This window comes from Bufo bufo, chromosome 4 (assembly GCF_905171765.1).
Source record: "Bufo bufo chromosome 4, aBufBuf1.1, whole genome shotgun sequence".
In the NCBI taxonomy this organism is placed as follows: domain Eukaryota; kingdom Metazoa; phylum Chordata; class Amphibia; order Anura; family Bufonidae; genus Bufo; species Bufo bufo.
Window position 1 is genome coordinate 39,425,428 of NC_053392.1, and position 20,002 is coordinate 39,445,429.

General features: G+C 46.3%; 1 protein-coding gene across 1 annotated transcript in view; it reads right to left on the reverse strand.

Annotated features, from left to right (window-relative positions):
* SCARA5 (scavenger receptor class A member 5) overlaps positions 1 to 12,037 on the reverse strand; it is a 271,534-nt gene extending 259,497 nt beyond the window's left edge. The window contains exon 1 of the mRNA XM_040427109.1: positions 11,878 to 12,037. The gene's annotated coding sequence lies outside the window, so the exon portion shown is untranslated. The remainder of the gene's footprint in view (positions 1 to 11,877) is intronic.
* Between the last annotated feature and the right edge of the window lie 7,965 nt (positions 12,038 to 20,002).

Here is a 20,002-nt window from a genome sequence, read left to right on the forward strand (position 1 = left end):
AAAATCGCACCGCAACTGCACTTGCTTGCGGATGCTTGCGATTTTCACCCAGCCCCATTCACTTCTATGGGGCTTGCGTTGCGTGAAAAACGCTGAATATAGACCCTGCTGCGATTTTCACGCAACGCATAATTGATGCGAGAAAAAACAAATCGCTCATGTGCACAGCCCCATAGAAATGAATGGGTCCGGATTCAGTGCAGTTGCAATGCATTCACCTCACGCATCGCACCCGCGCGGAAAACTCGCCCGTGTGAAAGGGGCCTAAGGGAAAATGTGACCTGTTTTGGCATCCATGGCTCGTGACCACCACAAATCCTAATAATAATAATAATGGTATGGTCTTATTACATTTACACTGTATGGCAGTATTACTTGTATAGCACTGCTCTGTAGACTCCATACAGTATAATTTTTTGCAGCGCACAGTGATGGCAATATTATTATTACAGCGCTGTTTTTGACATGGAACCGTTTGGTACATGTGTGGTATTTTCATTTGTACACTGTATGACAGTATATGAGAAAGACTCCAGTATAAAGTACCGCACAGCGCATCATCCAACATAAAACTAGAGATGTCCCGAACTATTCGCCTGGCGAATAGTTCCCGGCGAACATCGCTTGTTCGCGTTCGCCGCGGCGGGCGAACATATGCGATGTTCGGTCCGCCCCCTATTCGTCAACATTGTGTAAACTTTGACCCTGTACCTCACAGTCAGCAGACACATTCCAGCCAATCAGCAGCATACCCTCCCTCCCAGACCCTCCCACCTCCTGGACAGCAGCCATTTGTGATTCATTCGGAAGCTGCATTCTTAGTGAGAGGAGGGAAAGTGCTGCTGCTGCTGATTTAATAGGGAAAGCGTTAGCTAGGGCATTGTTCTGTGTCCACTCCAGTCCTGAAGGACTCATCTGATCTCTGCTGTAAGGACAGCACCCCAAAAAGCCCTTTTTAGGGCTAGAACATCAGTCTGCTTTTTTTCCCCTGTGTAATCTAATTGCAGTTGCCTGCCTGCCTGCGTGTGTCAGGCTCACAGCCTGTACTGTGCCCACTTGTCCAGTGCCACCACTCATAACTGGTGTCACAGTAGATTGCATTTAAAAATAAAAAACACTTTTTTGACTGTAATATAATAGCAGTCAGTTCCCAGCACACGCTTGTGTTTCAGGACCTGCAAGTGCACAGTGTCACCAGCGCAACTCATATCTGGTGTCACAGTAGATTCCTTTTAAATAAAAACAACAATTTTGACTGTGAATAAATAGCAGTCAGTTACACACTTGTTTGTGTGTTTCAGGCCCTGCTGCAAGTCCATAGTGTCACTTCAGCGCAACTCATATCTGGTGTCACAGTAGCTTGCACGCATAGTACAACTAAACTAATGACAGGCAGAGGCAGGCCACCCCGCAGGGGCCGTCGTGGTCGTGATGCTGTGATTCCCTTTGGCCCTAGAATAATGCCCAGTGTTCAGAGGCCACGTACCCTGAACTCGAAAAGTTCTGAGGACATAGTTGACTGGCTAACACAGGACACCCAATCTTCTACAGCTTCCGATCGGAACCTTGACGCTAGAGATGTCGCGAACATAAAATTTTCCATTCGCGAACAGCGAACACAAATTTTTGCAAATGTTCGCGAACGGGTGAACCGCCATAGACTTCAATGGGCAGGCAAATTTTAAACCCCACAGGGACTCTTTCTAGCCACAGTAGTGATGGAAAAGTTGTTTCAAGGGGACTAACACCTGGACTGTGGCATGCCGGAGGGGGATCCATGGCAAAACTCCCATGGAAAATTATGTAGTTGACGCAGAGTTGGATTTTAATCCATAAAGGGCATAAATCACCTAACAATCCTACATTTTTTTGAACAGCGTGGTTTAAAACATCCAGTGTGTGTATACAATCAGGTATGATGTTGTATCGATCAGGTAGTGTAAGGGTTACGCCCGCTTCACAGACATTGACAGACCAAACTCCCCTTTTAATGCACCGCAAACAACCGCAAACAGTCCATTTGCACAAGGTTGGATACCAAGCTAGCCATGTCCCGTCGATGTCATTGAAGGTTTCTTCCTCCACCCAGCCACGTACAACACCAAGGGTCCCCGAAAGGTGAATTGAATTGATTTTTCGAACGGGGAGATGGTTAAAAAAACGCTGGCTCCCTCCCCTTTGTTTGAATCCACGGTAACTGCGTCTGCGCCGTGCAATTTACTGTCACACCCGATATGAGTGGTATTTTCTGTAGTTCTCTCTTCTCATCAGTTTAATCCCTGTTACGTCCCCAATCTGGGGTCAATTTATTAAATAGATTTTTCGAACGGGGAGATGGTTAAAAAAATGCTGGCTCCCTCCCATTTGTTTGAATCCACGCCACGGTCACTGCGTCTGCACCGTGCAATTTACTCTCACACCCGATATGAGTGCTATTTTCTGTAGTTCTCTCTTCTCATCAGTTTAATCCCTGTTACGTTCCCCATTAATTTTCTTTGTGATCATCTAAGGTGATCATTAAAGCCTACTAGGCCAACAATGGGCCCACACTGCAGAATCATTGTTTTCTGGGTCACTTAACTGTCACTGAACTACCTCAGCACGACCATAGGCTTTGTAAAACCGCCATCACCTGCAACCTCCCAAACGTGCGCACGAGCACAGTCATTACTACACCAAGATTGACGCATACATTTATGTCATGAGTGTGTCAACTATTGACAACTCTTTGCGGTTGTCTAAAATCTATTCCATACACGTCCCCTGATAGAGGACGTAACAGGGATTAAACTGATAGGAATAGTACTACTTAACATACCTTATAATAACGCAGAGAGAGGAGTCTGAAGAAGAGGAGTCAGAGGAGGAAGGTGGCTTTGAGGAGGTGGAAGACCAACCACAGCAGGCGTCCCAGGGGGCTTGTTGTCACCTTTCGGGGACCCTTGGTGTTGTACGTGGCTGGGTGGATGAAGAGACCTTCAATGACATCAGTGAGGACAAGGAACGGGACATGGCTAGCTTGGTATCCAACCTTGTGCAAATGGACTGTTTGCGGTTGTTTGCGGTGCATTAAGTGGGGAGTTTGGTCTGTCACTGTGAAGCTTGCGTAACCCTTACACTACCTGATCGATACAACATCATACCTGATGTTTTAAAGCACGTTATTCCAAACAATTTAGGATTGTTAGGTGATTTATGCCCTTTATGGATTAAAACCCGACTCTGCGTCAGCTACTTAATTTTCCATGGGAGTTTTGCCATGGATCCCCCTCCGGCATGCCACAGTCCAGGTGTTAGTCCCCTTGAAACAACTTTTCCATCACTATTGTGGCCAGAAAGAGTCCCTGTGGGTTTTCAAATTTGCCTGCCCATTGAAGTCAATGGCGGTTTGCCCGGTTCGCCCGTTCGCGAACATTTGCGAAAATTTGCGTTCGCGAACGGAAAATTTTATGTTCGCGACATCTCTACATAAAACCAGTTCTGGTTGGAAGGTATAGGAATGGAAGATATATATATATATATATACACTCACCTAAAGAATTATTAGGAACACCTGTTCTATTTCTCATTAATGCAATTATCTAGTCAACCAATCACATGGCAGTTGCTTCAATGCATTTAGGGGTGTGGTCCTGGTCAAGACAATCTCCTGAACTCCAAACTGAATGTCAGAATGGGAAAGAAAGGTGATTTAAGCAATTTTGAGCGTGGCATGGTTGTTGGTGCCAGACGGGCCGTTCTGAGTATTTCACAACCGGCTCAGTTACTGGGATTTTCACGCACAACCATTTCTAGGGTTTACAAAGAATGGTGTGAAAAGGGAAAAACATCCAGTATGCGGCAGTCCTGTGGGCGAAAATGCCTTGTGGATGCTAGAGGTCAGAGGAGAATGGGCCGACTGATTCAAGCTGATAGAAGAGCAACGTTGACTGAAATAACCACTCGTTACAACCGAGGTATGCAGCAAAGCATTTGTGAAGCCACAACACGCACAACCTTGAGGCGGATGGGCTACAACAGCAGAAGACCCCACCGGGTACCACTCATCTCTACTACAAATAGGAAAAAGAGGCTACAATTTGCACGAGCTCACCAAAATTGGATTGTTGAAGACTGGAAAAATGTTGCCTGGTCTGATGAGTCTCGATTTCTGTTGAGACATTCAAATGGTAGAGTCCGAATTTGGCGTAAACAGAATGAGAACATGTATCATCCTCTGATGGCTACTTCCAGCAGGATAATGCACCATGTCACAAAGCTCGAATCATTTCAAATTGGTTTCTTGAACATGACAATGAGTTCACTGTACTAAAATGGCCCCATAGTCACCAGATCTCAACCCAATAGAGCATCTTTGGGATGTGGTGGAACGGGAGCTTCGTGCCCTGGATGTGCATCCCTCAAATCTCCATCACCTGCAAGATGCTATCCTATCAATATGGGCCAACATTTCTAAAGAATGCTATCAGCACCTTGTTGAATCAATGCCACGTAGAATTAAGGCAGTTCTGAAGGCAAAAGGGGGTCCAACACCGTATTAGTATGGTGTTCCTAATAATTCTTTAGGTGAGTGTATACTAAATATATCTTATGTACACATGATACTATGTTAAAATTTGACAGAAACATTATAGGAAATGATATGATTGGAAAAAAAACTATTTCACTACCGTTTTACGGGTTTGTTTTTACGGCGTTCACTATGCGATACAAGCGGCCTGTTACCTAAATCCTCTGGATCAGGACGATAACATTGATACCACATTTATACCGTTTTTCTTATGTTTTAATACTAAAAAAACAAACTATGAAAAAAAAAAAAATTCTTCTCATCAACATATCATCTATGGAGCCGTGTGAGGGCTCATTTTTGTGGGAAGATCTGTAGTTTTTAGTAATACCCTTTTGGGATGTGTATGACTTTTTGATCACTTTTTATTAAATTTTTTGGGGAGGTGAAGCGACAGAAAAAAAAACCCAGCAAATCGGCCATTTTGATATCTTTTTTTTCCATTTCGATGTTCACCATACGGAATTAATACACATATTTGAATAGTTCAGGCATTTTGGGACGCGGCAGTGCTAATGATGTTTATTTTTTTAATGTTTATTGTTATTTTAATTTTATGAAAAGGGGTGATTTAAATTTTTATATTTTTTTAAACTTTTTTTTTTTACTTTTAGGCCCCTGAAGTGACCTCAACATGCAATCATTAGATTGCCATTTCTATTTAGTAATGGAATTGAATGCATTACTTAATAGAAAATTCTGTATATTCCAATGTAATTCTGCCACCTGCAGGCCTGCAATGGAATATACCTGTGATAGGCTTGTACAGGCTCAGGCCTATTACAACTAAGAAACACCTTCCCCGATCCTAGTGAGAGGAAGGCGTTACCGTCCCGGGAGCGCAGCACTTCTGAGGATTTAAATATCTGCTATCAGTGTTAAAAACAGCAGAAACCTATGGCACCCGCTGGGCTCAGGAGCGGACGCCAATTTTAAACCCTGCAGTTACACCATACATGTACATCAGAGGTGCTAAAGGGGTTAACCAACTTGCATGGTCAGACCGCTAAGTTGCTGCATCCAGAATAGAATAGTGGTCAACAGTCCCAATTTTGTTGGGACAATCCTGTAAATCGGTCATTCAAAGGGGTGGGGCTAATATATGTCCAGCCCCAAAGTGGGCATTTTGTGCCCGTTTTAAGATTGCCTGTATGGTCCAAGGGGTGGAGAGTAGAAGTTCCAATACCACTGAGGATGAGGTGATAATGAAGATGAGCAATTCGGGGCTTGCAAAGGGTTTAAAGCCATGAAGGTGGTCAGAGTTGGCAGAAGCACCAGAGAAGATCTGAGATGTAAGCACATAACAGAGCTCAGATCAGTACGAGTCCAACAAGGTGTACATATAAATGGAGAAGGTGGATGTAAGGCCTACACTGGGGGTCAGGAGAGGTTCAGAGGGCCAGAAACCTTGACATAGGTCATCAGTCTGCACTGGGTTGCCATGGGAAGAGGACACTTGGTCAATGAGAATGGAGACAAAGATGGGTAGCAGTGGAGCGGGACCATGGTGACATAAGTAACCCATAAAATGCACCAAACTTTTTATGACCTCAGGTACGTTAAAGTCACATGTTCCGATAAGCGAAAAATGGAAAATTGTTTGAAAATGAAATGAAAGTACATTCTGGATAATTTCTCAGGCCCCAACAATAATTTCCTCCCACATGAGCGGCCGGCAGATATGGTGTTATTACAGCTGAGCGGAGGATAAAGGGATGAGGGAAAGAATGAAAGTCAATACGAAGAGAGTCCCGCTGACCCGTGAGACCGCACCATATGTGAGAGGTCCGCACCCTAGAGGTAGACGACATGTAATACTGCTGTATGCAAAGATGGATAACTAAGGATAACCCAGGATAATGAGCATCTTAAAGGCACAGTCCACCTGTAAATGTGACCACCATGAAATGTAACATACCAGTGTCAGTGTCATTGTCCTGTACCCCAAGTGTCAGCGTCATTATCCTGTACCCCAAGTGTCAGTGTCATTATCCTGTACCCCAAGTGTCAGCGTCATTATCCTGTACCCCAAGTGTCAGTGTCATTATCCTGTACCCCAAGTGTCAGTGTCATTATCCTGTCCCCCAAGTGTCAGTGTCATTATCCTGTACCCCAAGTGTCAGTGTCATTATCCTGTCCCCCAAGTGTCAGTGTCATTATCCTGTACCCCAAGTGTCAGTGTGTCATTATCCTGTACCCCAAGTGTCAGTGTCATTATCTTGTACCCCAAGTGTCAGTGTGTCATTATCCTGTACCCCAAGTGTCAGTGTCATTATCCTGTACCCCAAGTGTCAGTGTCATTATCCTGTACCCCAAGTGTCAGTGTCATTGTCCTGTACCCCAAGTGTCAGTGTCATTATCCTGTACCCCAAGTGTCAGTGTCATTATCCTGTACCCCAAGTGTCAGTGTCATTATCCTATCCCCCAAGTGTCATTATCCTGTGCCCCAAGTGTCAGTGTCATTATTTTGTACCCCAAGTGTCAGTATCATTATCCTGTACCCCAAGTGTCAGTGTCATTATCCTGTACCCCAAGTGTCAGTGTCATTATCCTGTACCCCAAGTGTCAGTGTCATTATCCTGTACCCCAAGTGTCAGTATCATTATCCTGTACCCCAAGTGTCAGTGTCATTTTCCTGTCCCCCAAGTGTCAGTGTCATTATCCTGTACCCCAAGTGTCATCATCCTGTGCCCCAAGTGTCAGTGTCATTATCTTGTACCCCAAGTGTCAGTGTCATTATCCTGTACCCCAAGTGTCAGTGTCATTATCCTGTACCCCAAGTGTCAGTGTCTTTATTCTGTACCCCAAGTGTCAGTGTCATTATCCTGTACCCCAAGTGTCAGTGTCATAATCCTGTCCCCCAAGTGTCAGTGTCATTATCCTGTACCCCAAGTGTCAGTGTCATTATCCTGTACCCCAAGTGTCAGTGTCTTTATCCTGTCCCCCAATTGTCAGTGTCATTATCCTGTCCCCCAAGTGTCAGTGTCATTATCCTGTACCCCAAGTGTCAGTGTCATTATCCTGTACCCCAAGTGTCAGTGTCATTATCCTGTCCCCCAAGTGTCAGTGTCATTATCCTGTACCCCAAGTGTCAGTGTCATTATCTTGTACCCCAAGTGTCAGTGTCATTATCCTGTACCCCAAGTGTCAGTGTCATTATCCTGTACCCCAAGTGTCAGTGTCTCATTATCCTGTACCCCAAGTGTCAGTGTCATTATCCTGTCCCCCAAGTGTCAGTGTCATTATCCTGTACCCCAAGTGTCAGTGTCATTATCCTGTACCCCAAGTGTCAGTGTCATTGTCCTGTAACCCAAGTGTCAGTGTCATTATCCTGTACCCCAAGTGTCAGTGTCATTATCCTGTACCCCAAGTGTCAGTGTCATTATCCTGTACCCCAAGTGTCAGTGTCATTGTCTTGTACCCCAAGTGTCAGTGTCATTATCCTGTACCCCAAGTGACAGTGTCATTATCCTGTACCCCAAGTGTCAGTGTCATTATCCTGTACCCCAAGTGGCAGTGTCATTATCCTGTCCCCCAAGTGTCAGTGTCATTATCCTGTACCCCAAGTGTCAGTGTGTCATTATCCTGTCCCCCAAGTGTCAGTGTCATTATCTTGTACCCCAAGTGTCAGTGTCATTATCTTGTACCCCAAGTGTCAGTGTCATTATCCTGTACCCCAAGTGTCAGTGTCTTTATTCTGTACCCCAAGTGTCAGTGTCATTATCCTGTACCCCAATTGTCAGTGTCATTATCCTGTCCCCCAAGTGTCAGTGTCATTATCCTGTACCCCAAGTGTCAGTGTCATTATCCTGTCCCCCAAGTGTCAGTGTCATTATCCTGTACCCCAAGTGTCAGTGTCATTATCTTGTACCCCAAGTGTCAGTGTCATTATCCTGTACCCCAAGTGTCAGTGTCTTTATTCTGTACCCCAAGTGTCAGTGTCATTATCCTGTACCCCAAGTGTCAGTGTCATTATCCTGTACCCCAAGTGTCAGTGTCATTATCCTGTACCCCAAGTGTCAGTGTCATTATCCTGTACCCCAAGTGTCAGTGTCATTATCCTGTACCCCAAGTGTCAGTGTCATTTTCCTGTCCCCCAAGTGTCAGTGTCATTATCCTGTACCCCAAGTGTCATCATCCTGTGCCCCAAGTGTCAGTGTCATTATCCTGTACCCCAAGTGTCAGTGTCTTTATTCTGTACCCCAAGTGTCAGTGTCATTATCCTGTACCCCAAGTGTCAGTGTCATAATCCTGTCCCCCAAGTGTCAGTGTCATTATCCTGTACCCCAAGTGTCAGTGTCTTTATTCTGTACCCCAAGTGTCAGTGTCTTTATCCTGTCCCCCAATTGTCAGTGTCATTATCCTGTCCCCCAAGTGTCAGTGTCATTATCCTGTACCCCAAGTGTCAGTGTCATTATCCTGTACCCCAAGTGTCAGTGTCATTATCCTGTCCCCCAAGTGTCAGTGTCATTATCCTGTACCCCAAGTGTCAGTGTCATTATCTTGTACCCCAAGTGTCAGTGTCATTATCCTGTACCCCAAGTGTCAGTGTCATTATCCTGTACCCCAAGTGTCAGTGTCTCATTATCCTGTACCCCAAGTGTCAGTGTCATTATCCTGTCCCCCAAGTGTCAGTGTCATTATCCTGTACCCCAAGTGTCAGTGTCATTATCCTGTACCCCAAGTGTCAGTGTCATTGTCCTGTAACCCAAGTGTCAGTGTCATTATCCTGTACCCCAAGTGTCAGTGTCATTGTCTTGTACCCCAAGTGTCAGTGTCATTATCCTGTCCCCCAAGTGTCAGTGTCATTATCCTGTACCCCAAGTGTCAGTGTCATTATCCTGTACCCCAAGTGTCAGTGTCATTATCCTGTACCCCAAGTGTCAGTGTCATTATCCTGTACCCCAAGTGTCAGTGTCATTGTCTTGTACCCCAAGTGTCAGTGTCATTATCCTGTACCCCAAGTGTCAGTGTCATTATCCTGTACCCCAAGTGTCAGTGTCATTATCCTGTACCCCAAGTGGCAGTGTCATTATCCTGTCCCCCAAGTGTCAGTGTCATTATCCTGTACCCCAAGTGTCAGTGTGTCATTATCCTGTCCCCCAAGTGTCAGTGTCATTATCTTGTACCCCAAGTGTCAGTGTCATTATCTTGTACCCCAAGTGTCAGTGTCATTATCCTGTACCCCAAGTGTCAGTGTCTTTATTCTGTACCCCAAGTGTCAGTGTCATTATCCTGTACCCCAATTGTCAGTGTCATTATCCTGTCCCCCAAGTGTCAGTGTCATTATCCTGTACCCCAAGTGTCAGTGTCATTATCCTGTCCCCCAAGTGTCAGTGTCATTATCCTGTACCCCAAGTGTCAGTGTCATTATCTTGTACCCCAAGTGTCAGTGTCATTATCCTGTACCCCAAGTGTCAGTGTCTTTATTCTGTACCCCAAGTGTCAGTGTCATTATCCTGTACCCCAAGTGTCAGTGTCATTATCCTGTACCCCAAGTGTCAGTGTCATTATCCTGTACCCCAAGTGTCAGTGTCATTATCCTGTACCCCAAGTGTCAGTGTCATTATCCTGTACCCCAAGTGTCAGTGTCATTGTCCTGTAACCCAAGTGTCAGTGTCATTATCCTGTACCCCAAGTGTCAGTGTCATTATCCTGTACCCCAAGTGTCAGTGTCATTGTCTTGTACCCCAAGTGTCAGTGTCATTATCCTGTACCCCAAGTGTCAGTGTCATTATCCTGTACCCCAAGTGTCAGTGTCATTATCCTGTACCCCAAGTGGCAGTGTCATTATCCTGTACCCCAAGTGTCAGTGTCATTATCCTGTACCCCAAGTGTCAGTGTCTTTATTCTGTACCCCAAGTGTCAGTGTCATTATCCTGTACCCCAAGTGTCAGTGTCTTTATTCTGTACCCCAAGTGTCAGTGTCATTATCCTGTACCCCAAGTGTCAGTGTCTTTATTCTGTACCCCAAGTGTCAGTGTCATTATCCTGTACCCCAAGTGTCAGTGTCATTATCCTGTACCCCAAGTGTCAGTGTCATTATCCTGTCCCCCAAGTGTCAGTGTCATTATCCTGTACCCCAAGTGTCAGTGTCATTATCCTGTACCCCAAGTGTCAGTGTCATTGTCCTGTAACCCAAGTGTCAGTGTCATTATCCTGTACCCCAAGTGTCAGTGTCATTATCCTGTACCCCAAGTGTCAGTGTCATTGTCTTGTACCCCAAGTGTCAGTGTCATTATCCTGTACCCCAAGTGTCAGTGTCATTATCCTGTACCCCAAGTGTCAGTGTCATTATCCTGTACCCCAAGTGGCAGTGTCATTATCCTGTACCCCAAGTGTCAGTGTCATTATCCTGTACCCCAAGTGTCAGTGTCTTTATTCTGTACCCCAAGTGTCAGTGTCATTATCCTGTACCCCAAGTGTCAGTGTCTTTATTCTGTACCCCAAGTGTCAGTGTCATTATCCTGTACCCCAAGTGTCAGTGTCATTATCCTGTACCCCAAGTGTCAGTGTCATTATCCTGTACCCCAAGTGTCAGTGTCATTATCCTGTACCCCAAGTGTCAGTGTCATTATCCTGTACCCCAAGTGTCAGTGTCATTATCCTGTCCCCCAAGTGTCAGTGTCATTATCCTGTACCCCAAGTGTCAGTGTCATTATCCTGTACCCCAAGTGTCAGTGTCATTATACTGTACCCCAAGTGTCAGTGTAATTACCCTGTACCCCAAGTGTCAGTGTCATTATCCAGTACCCCAAGTGTCAGTGTCATTATCCTGTACCCCAAGTGTCAGTGTCATTATCCTGTACCCCAAGTGTCAGTGTCATTATCCTGTACCCCAAGTGTCAGTGTCATTATCCTGTACCCCAAGTGTCAGTGTCATTATCCTGTACCCCAAGTGTCAGTGTCATTATCCTGTACCCCAAGTGTCAGTGTCATTATCCTGTACCTCAAGTATTAAAGTAGTGGTTTGTACAGCGGATATGCATAGCTCACATAGGATTGTCTAGCCTGATACAATTGTAACAAAACCTCAGCTGTGAGAAGGATTAGGCGAGGACCTCTGTATGCAGAGCGTTGTAAATACTTGTAAGGAGCTGGGATCTGAAGCCGGCACCTGTTGCACAAGATGACAGGTCCTATTACAGCACTGGCGATGGCTCCAGCCGCTCTCTGCATCCAGCAGCGCAGAGCTCAACCTGCTGCATCAGACGTCCCCACCCCGTACACATCTCCTAGTAATGTATATGGAGATTCCTATAGATCCACAGCACCTACAGGGAAGGTGCATCACATGCAATGCTCACCTGCAGTCCTGGATGTGATCCCAGGTCCCTATATAGTCCTACGAGGGGCCAAAGGCTGCAGTCCAGGGACTGGTGTCGCTCTGGTGGTATCTGAAGGATTCAGTGCGCCTCTTCTGACAAACTTTCTGACTGCTGGAATTTGTAAGAACTTGAGTTTTGCGGTCACCTTGTTTTGCAAAAGGATAAAAAAAAAAGTGGGTTTTATTTGACAAATCGCACAATGAAACCTCCCCCTATTCTAAAAAAAAAAAAAGAGAAAAAAATGGTATTGATGAGTCCTGAAAATGTGCAGATCCAAATTTCTCATTTTCGCCTTTGTAGGAAAGTTCATGGGATTTGTCCAATCTGACTGGTAAGACACTGCCCTCTGCTGGAGATTTTATAGCATAGCAGCGAAATGTCTGAACTGCACCAAGAATTCAGTTAACATTTTCCTGTTTTTTTTTTTTTATATGTTGCAGGCAATTTTTAAGTTTTTGTTAAATTTCATGAAAATCTGAGCAAAAGATTAAAAATGTCCTGCCTGCCTGTTAGATACAACTGTATTGCCCTCCTCAGGACCGCAACACAACTGAATGTAATGCACTGCAAGAGCTGAAGGACCTGTGATGACATCACAGTCCATGTGATCAGTTCTAAATGCAGTAGCTGAAAAGGACCTGCGATGATGTCACCGTCATGTGACCAGTGCAGGAAGAGGACGGCTCAGCAGTGAAGAGGCGGAGGTGAGATCTGCTACATGAGGAGAGGTAAGTGAAGATTACTCAGTGTGAGAGGCAGAGCAATGCTGGGAGTTGTAGTTATTTAACTGGGACTGTATGTTAGGGCTGAAGGGAGGGAAGTTATTTACATGGAACAGTGAGGTGGAGTGATGTTAATTACATGGGACTGAAATTTGGAAGACGCTGGGGTAGGGTGATGTTATTTACGTGGGATTGAATGTTAAGGGGTAATGTTATTTACATGGGACTGCATGTTGGAGGTGGTCATTTTATTTACATGGGACTGTATGTTGAAGGTGTCTGGGGGAGGGAGTGATGTTATTTATATGGGACTGAATATTGAGGAGGCAATGTTATTTACATGGGACTGTATGTTGACGGCGGCTGGGGACGAGGTGATGTTATTTACGTGGGACTGTACATTGGAGAGGGCAGGAGAGATGGTGTGATGTTGTTTACATGGGACTGTATATTAGAGGGGGCTGGAGAGATGGTGTGATGTTATTTACATGGGACTGTATGGCAGAGGGGGCTGTAGATAGAGAGGGATGTTATTTACATGGGACTGTATATTGAAGGGGGCTGGAGAGATGGTGTGATGGTATTTATATGGGGAGGGAAATAGTGTTATTTACATGGGACTGTATGGCGGTGGCGATGAGGAATTATAATTTCTGAGGACACTAAACGGAGGAATATAAATACAGGGGGCGATATAAATACTGGGGCACTTCAAGGTGAGCATTATAACAGTAGGGGCATTATAAATCCAGGAGACATTAGGCGTTCTTATTACTACTGGGGGCTATAGGAGGGACTTATAGATCCGCATTATTTCTACTAAGAGCACTATGGGGGGTATTACATACTGGTATATATGGGGGGCACTGTGAAGAAGAAGGAGGAGAGGAGCACTATGGTGGCATCTACTGGGGGGCATTATATACTGGCACACATGGGGGCACTATGGAGTAGTGGGGGAGAGGAGCACTATTGGGGCATTTATGGCACACATTATGGGGCACTATGGAGAAGGGGGAAAGAAGCATTATGGGGGCATTTTATACTGGCACAGTATTGGGGATGGGGTGTTCAGAAGGTGGGAGGAGGATGGAAAACTAGGAAACTAAGATGTCTGTCTGTCAAACTCTGCAGAGATGAGAGATGGTTGAAAGAAATCATCATAGCGGTCCGGTCTGAAAGAAGAAGATGAGGGAAGAGAAAATCTGCATCAAAAGAGACATCACTGGATGTAAGAGGTATGGGGCGCTTGTTATGCAAGCGGGTGTGGACCCACTGCGCCACTGACTGGCTGCACTCTGGAGGGGCATAACTAAGCATCTACCTGGTCTTCGCTAGAGCCTCTGATGGTGAGGATAGGCTTGAGCCGTTAGGGTAGTTGCCAGGTGCCACTCCAGAGAAGTCCCCGAATCAGTCGCATCTGACCAGCGGGTCAGAGTACCCGATGCAAGCACCGAGGGGACATGCGTGGCTAGGAGTTTCCGGGTCTGGACAGGTGGCAATCAAGCGAAGTCCAAGGTCAGAGGCAGGCGGCAAACAGGCAAAGTCCATAAACGAAGTCCGAGGTCAGAGGCAGGCGGCCAACAGGCAAAGTCCATAAACGAAGTCCGAGGTCAGAGGCAGGAGGTAAACAGGCAAAATCCAGGAGTTCAATAAGCAGGGTCCGGTACACAGTGAAGCAGACAAGAGAAACACCTTTGCACTTGGAGCTAGAGACCATGAGTTGCTCACTGCTCAGGCATCTTCCTGTGGTAGGAAGCCCCTTTAAATGCCTGCTGCAATCCAGCCATAGACTGGTAAGACAGAGGGCGTGTATGTGCTGCTTCATAGGCGAAGAGAGACACACCTATGCAAGCTCAAACACAGGGGAGGGCTGGCAGCCTTAGTCCTGGGGGCAAATCCAGTCAAGTGGCCCATTTTTTAGCCCCACCCATTATTAAAAACCCCTCCTACATATACTAGGCCACTCCCAACAAACACTGTACAGCTGACATTCTATAGTTGAGGCCTGTCTCTACACATCATACGGAGAGGGGGGGGCCCGTCCTGGCTGCACTGCCTGCTTCACATTATACAATAACCAGCAGGCTACAGCCAGACTGCAGGGATCATCACACATAACAAACCCTCTGACACAAACCTCCTTTTCTTTTTCCGCTTTTAACTAGACTCTCCACCTTCCATACAAATAACGACTATACACCATTGTTTTGGGTTAAGTGGGATTGGCCACAGCTTTATTAAATTAAACATCCTTATGTCTATGCCCTTTAATCCAACTACCAATGTTCTCTATCTCATCCGAATGCAAGCTGTTGTACCTTTTCTTTCTTCGGGCACAGACTACCAACACCAAGGAAGGCAGAGTAGACCTACTCTGAATTCCGGCCAACCCCACCCAACAAAGACAACGCTCTTTCCGCCCCATCCTGCAAACCAGCCAGAAATATATCTAGACCAATCTGGTTTAAATGCACACCATCTGGCAAAAGCAGAGCCTGGTTGTCCCCTTCAAGCTCCATATGCCGCAGAACAACACCTCCTTGACTTCTAACAAACGTAGAAACTTTGACATTCAACACCCGACGACACCTCTCAATCGCCGTCACATTCCGAGCCCCCTGCCAGCGGCGCCGTGGAATAATCTCCGACCAAACCGTAATCACTTTACTAAAAAATCTAGAAAAACGACCCAAATCCTGTGTAATCAACTGAATCAGATCCCCTATCTTAACCTTACCTAAGTCGTTTATCCTGCGTGGATGATCAACACTAAGTTATCTACCCCTTGACGGCAAATTTCAACCACCTCAGGTAATACACCAACCCACCGCAAACCTCTACTTCCTCTCCAATGTACCTCCACATCCGGAATCCCTAGCGATAAACCAACTGGACGAATTTTGGCCCTCTGTGAAGCCCAATAGATGAAGGAGTGACCGACCACCCAAACGTGAACACGCTCTGAGATTATAGGCAATTATTGGCACATTGCCCACACCTTACATAGTTATCAAATCTGGTCTCACATATGATCGGAAACAGGTGGATCTCCACCTCCCTAACTTTTTTATATCCTGTTCGTTAAGCCCATACAAATCAGCCATAGTAGCGGCCCCTATCCGGAAAGAATGAGTCCCAAATTCCCCAGGGGGTAAACCCAATTCCCGCAAACAGGTTTTAAAAATGGAAGAAAACTGAAATCGTGATAGCAAAAGACCAGACTGGTGAATTAAAATGAGCCCTCCCCCGAGCGCACCTCTGAGTAGTACAAGACTTACAGAGCTCTCTGAGTGCTATGCACGAAAAGTTGACACACCTGGAAAAAACGGATGGAGTCGCACTATACCCCTGAAACTGCCTACCCGGCCCGACAACAAATTTATCAGGCGCCCCCATGTGTTCCTATATCAGAATATCCTCACCCTAATTTACCTTCTCACCAGGCTCCTCAATATCCTCCAAGGAGGCCCGTCAATCAAGTCCTAAGGGCACCCCCCATACGCAGACAAGGAGAAGGCCGTCAAGGGGCACAGTGTTGGCGGTGTGGAAATTATGGACATTATGCCAGAGAGTGTCGGAGTGATGTGGCTAGACGCCAAGAGCCACCGTTAAACTTCCTGCCCCCGCAGTAGTGGGGCGTACTGCGGGGGAGGTGGAGAGCCAAGATACCCAGTATGGCTTCGAACACCTGGTCGCAACTATAACGGTGAACTCTGGATAGACTGTATATATTTCTTACCACCTGCTATCATCTATCCATGTTAAGTCACTGGCATAAGTGACCTGCCGTACAAACATATAGAGCAGTGCTCTCTTACATTGGCGGTTTGAGACATTCGCATACAAAGTCTAATTCACTAACAAGGGTTGCTTATTATAGCAAGCAAGTTACGGAAAGCGACATTTTCAACAATATCAACCACCCTTGTCACCTATTGTGGGAAAAGAGTGTGCCACACCACTCCCCCATCAGTGAATCTTTTTAGTTTTGGTACCATTTGTATTTTATTAGTATAGTTTTATAATATTTGTGTGATACATGTATTTTATGTGAACATTTTTACTGCAAGTGTAACCCTCCTATTAAATATATATTCAATATATCCATTATGGTCCAAATGATATGAGTGCTCACTCACTCTCTACTGCTTTTTACTAATAGTATAAAGATAATGTCCCCCAAAAATAACTGTGCTAAGCTGATACTGTGGCAGGGTGCCCCCCAAAGTAACAGTGCTCCCCAAAATCCCACCAATAGAAATAATTCTCTGTCAGAGCACACTTAGTAGTAATAATACCCCTATAGTGTCCATACTAGTAATCATGTTCCTCATAGCACCCCAGTAGTAGTAAAGCTCCGCATAATACCTCCTAGTAGTAATAATTCTCCCTAAAATATAACAGTACATGAAATACCCCCGCGTAGTGCCCGCAATTGAGCTAATGTCCCCATAATGTATGCCAGTCTAAAATACCTCTATATAGTGCCCCAGTAAATGCCCTCATAGTGCTTCTCTCCCCCTTCCCCATAGTGTCTCCCATAATATGCCAGTAAAAAAAATGCCCCTTCTTAGTGCCCCCAGCAGATGCTCCTATAGTGCTGCTCTCCCCCATACTGTGCCAGTAAAAAATGCCCCTTCTTAGTGCCACCAGAAGCCACAATAGTGCTCCACTCCCCCATAGTGCCCCCAAATAATGCCCCATAGTGCCGCTCTCCCCTATAGTGCCTCCCATAATTTGCCAGTAAAAAATGTCCCCTTAGAGCCACCAGATGCCATAGTGCCCCCATAATGTGCCAATAAAAAAGGCCCCTTTAGAGCCCCCGCTTCCCTATAGTGCCCCCAAATAATGCCCCTATAGTGCCAACAGATGCCCCATAGTGCCACTCTCCCCTATAGTGCCTCCCATAATTTGCCAGTAAAAAATGTCCCCTTAGAGCCACCAGATGCCATAGTGCCCCCATAATGTGCCAATAAAAAAGGCCCCTTTAGAGCCCCCGCTTCCCTATAGTGCCCCCAAATAATGCCCCTATAGTGCCAACAGATGCCCCATAGTGCCACTCTCCCCTATAGTGCCCTCATAATGTGCCAATAAAAAAAAGCCCCTTTAGAGCCCCCAGATGCCCTCATAGTGCTCCTCTCCCCCATAGTGCCCCTAAATAATGCCCCTATAGTGCCAACAGATGCCCCATAGTGCCGCTCTCCCCTATAGTGCCCCCCATAATGTGCCAATATTAAAAAAAGCCCCTTTAGAGCCCCCAGATGCCCCCATAGTGCTCCTCTCCCCCATAGTGCCCCCAAATAATGCCCCTATAGTGCCAACAGATGCCCCATAGTGCTGCTCTCCCCTATAGTGCCCCCCATAATATGCCAATAAAAAAGCCCCTTTAGAGCCCCCAGATGCCCCCATAGTGCTCCTCTCCCCCATGGTGTCCCCCCATAATGTGCCAGTAAGAAATGCCCCCATGGTGGGCAAGAAATAAATGGCCCAGAGTGCCACCCCAAAAAAAATGGGGCTGTAAGAAATGCCAGATGCCCCCATAGTGCCAGCTCCACCCGCAAAGAAAAACTAAACAAAACAAAAAACACTAATACTTACCTTCAGCAGCATTGATGTGATGCAGGCCTCTTCTGGTCTGTGTCCCCCGCTGTGTGCTGCCCGACTCAGGCTGCGCGATGATAATAACGGCCGGCCTCTGATAGGCTGCAGGCATTAGTGCCTGCGGCCTATCAGAAGAACAGGGAAGGGAGACGCCTCTCCCTTCTCTGCCCTGCCGCAGCACAGCCATCTGTATCGCTGTCCTGAGGACGGCGATACAGATGAATACAGATGAATACAGATGAATGTGGAGATGAGCGCTTCCACAATGGAAGCGCTCATCTCCTACTGCGCCCCCACCACCGCCGGCAACTAGAACCAGGGCTGCACTGCCTGTGGTGGCGGTGCGGCCCTGAGGAATAAAAAAATAAAATATTTGTTAAAGACGGCCCAGCCCTCCCCTGCTCAAACACCAGTACAGGTCTCCAGCAGGAAGGAAACTCTGGCATGGATCTCAGATATTATATTTGAGTTATCTGCTGCCCACGCTTGTCAGCACGGCGCGCAGGAGGGAAAGAGGGAGCCCGGCACCTCTGCCCGCCGTTAGGGGCAGCAGCGCCGGCACGGGCCACTAGGCTAACAGTACCCCTCCTCTTACGCCCCCTCTCCTCAAGCCTGGTCCTGGACAAGAATGTTTTCAGAAGAAGAGGTGCGTTGATGTTTTCTCTAGTTTCCCAAGATCTTTCCTCAGGGCCAAATCCCTTGCAATCCACCAGAAACAGGGTTTTCCCTCTACTCTTCTTCATACCCAGAATAGCTTTTACCTCATAGACGTTCTCATCACTGACTGCAACAGGAGCTGAGACAGGTTTCTTGAAAAAACTATTCAGGATGACAGGCTTCAGCAGGGAGACGTGGAAGGAATTCGGTACCCGGAGAGAGGCCGGCAGCTTAAGTTTGTAGGAAACATTATTGATTTGCTCCAGAATTTCAAATGGACTGATGAAGCGAGGACCCAATTTGTAAGAGGGTATTTTGAGCCGGATGTATTTGGAGGCAAGCCACACTTTATCACCAGGACGGAACTTAGACGAATCCCTACGTCTTTCATCAGCAGCCTCCTTCATGCGCACAGAAGCCTCTTTCAGAGCTCCCCTGGTCTTCTCCCAAATTTTAGAGAACTCTCTTGAGGTGGCATCTGCAGCAGGGATACTGGAAGAAGACGACGACACCGGGAGTGGGATATTCGGTTGTTGGCCATAAACAACAAAAAAGGCGACTTCTTAGAAGACTCGCTGACATGATTGTTGTATGAAAGCTCAGCCCAAGGCAATAGTTTGACCCAGTTGTCGTGATGAAGTAGCACAAAAAGTTAGTAAGAATTTGGTTGACACGGTCCACCTGACTGTTGGACTGAGGATGATATGCTGACGAGAAGTCCAGAGATACATTTAATAGCTTGCAGAGAGCTCTCTAGAATTTTGACGTAAACTGTACGCCTCTATCGGACACAATACGAAGTGGGAAGCCATGGAGACGAAAAAAGGGGTTCGATAAATTTCTTGGCCAGTTGGGGAGCAGAAGGAAGTCCAGGCAGAGGAACAAAATGCGCCATTTTAGAGAAGCGGTCAACCACTACCCAAATTATGGAACAACCGGAGGAAGTGGGTAGATCCGTGATAAAGTCCATAGCTACAGTATTTGCTGCGAGGGGACCTCAGGAAGAGGAAGCAGAAGGCCGGCTGGACGTTGTTTAGAAGTCTTATTTTGTGCACAGGATGGACAGGAAGCTACAAATTCTTGGATATCTTGTCGCATGGATGGCTACCAGTACCGCTGCG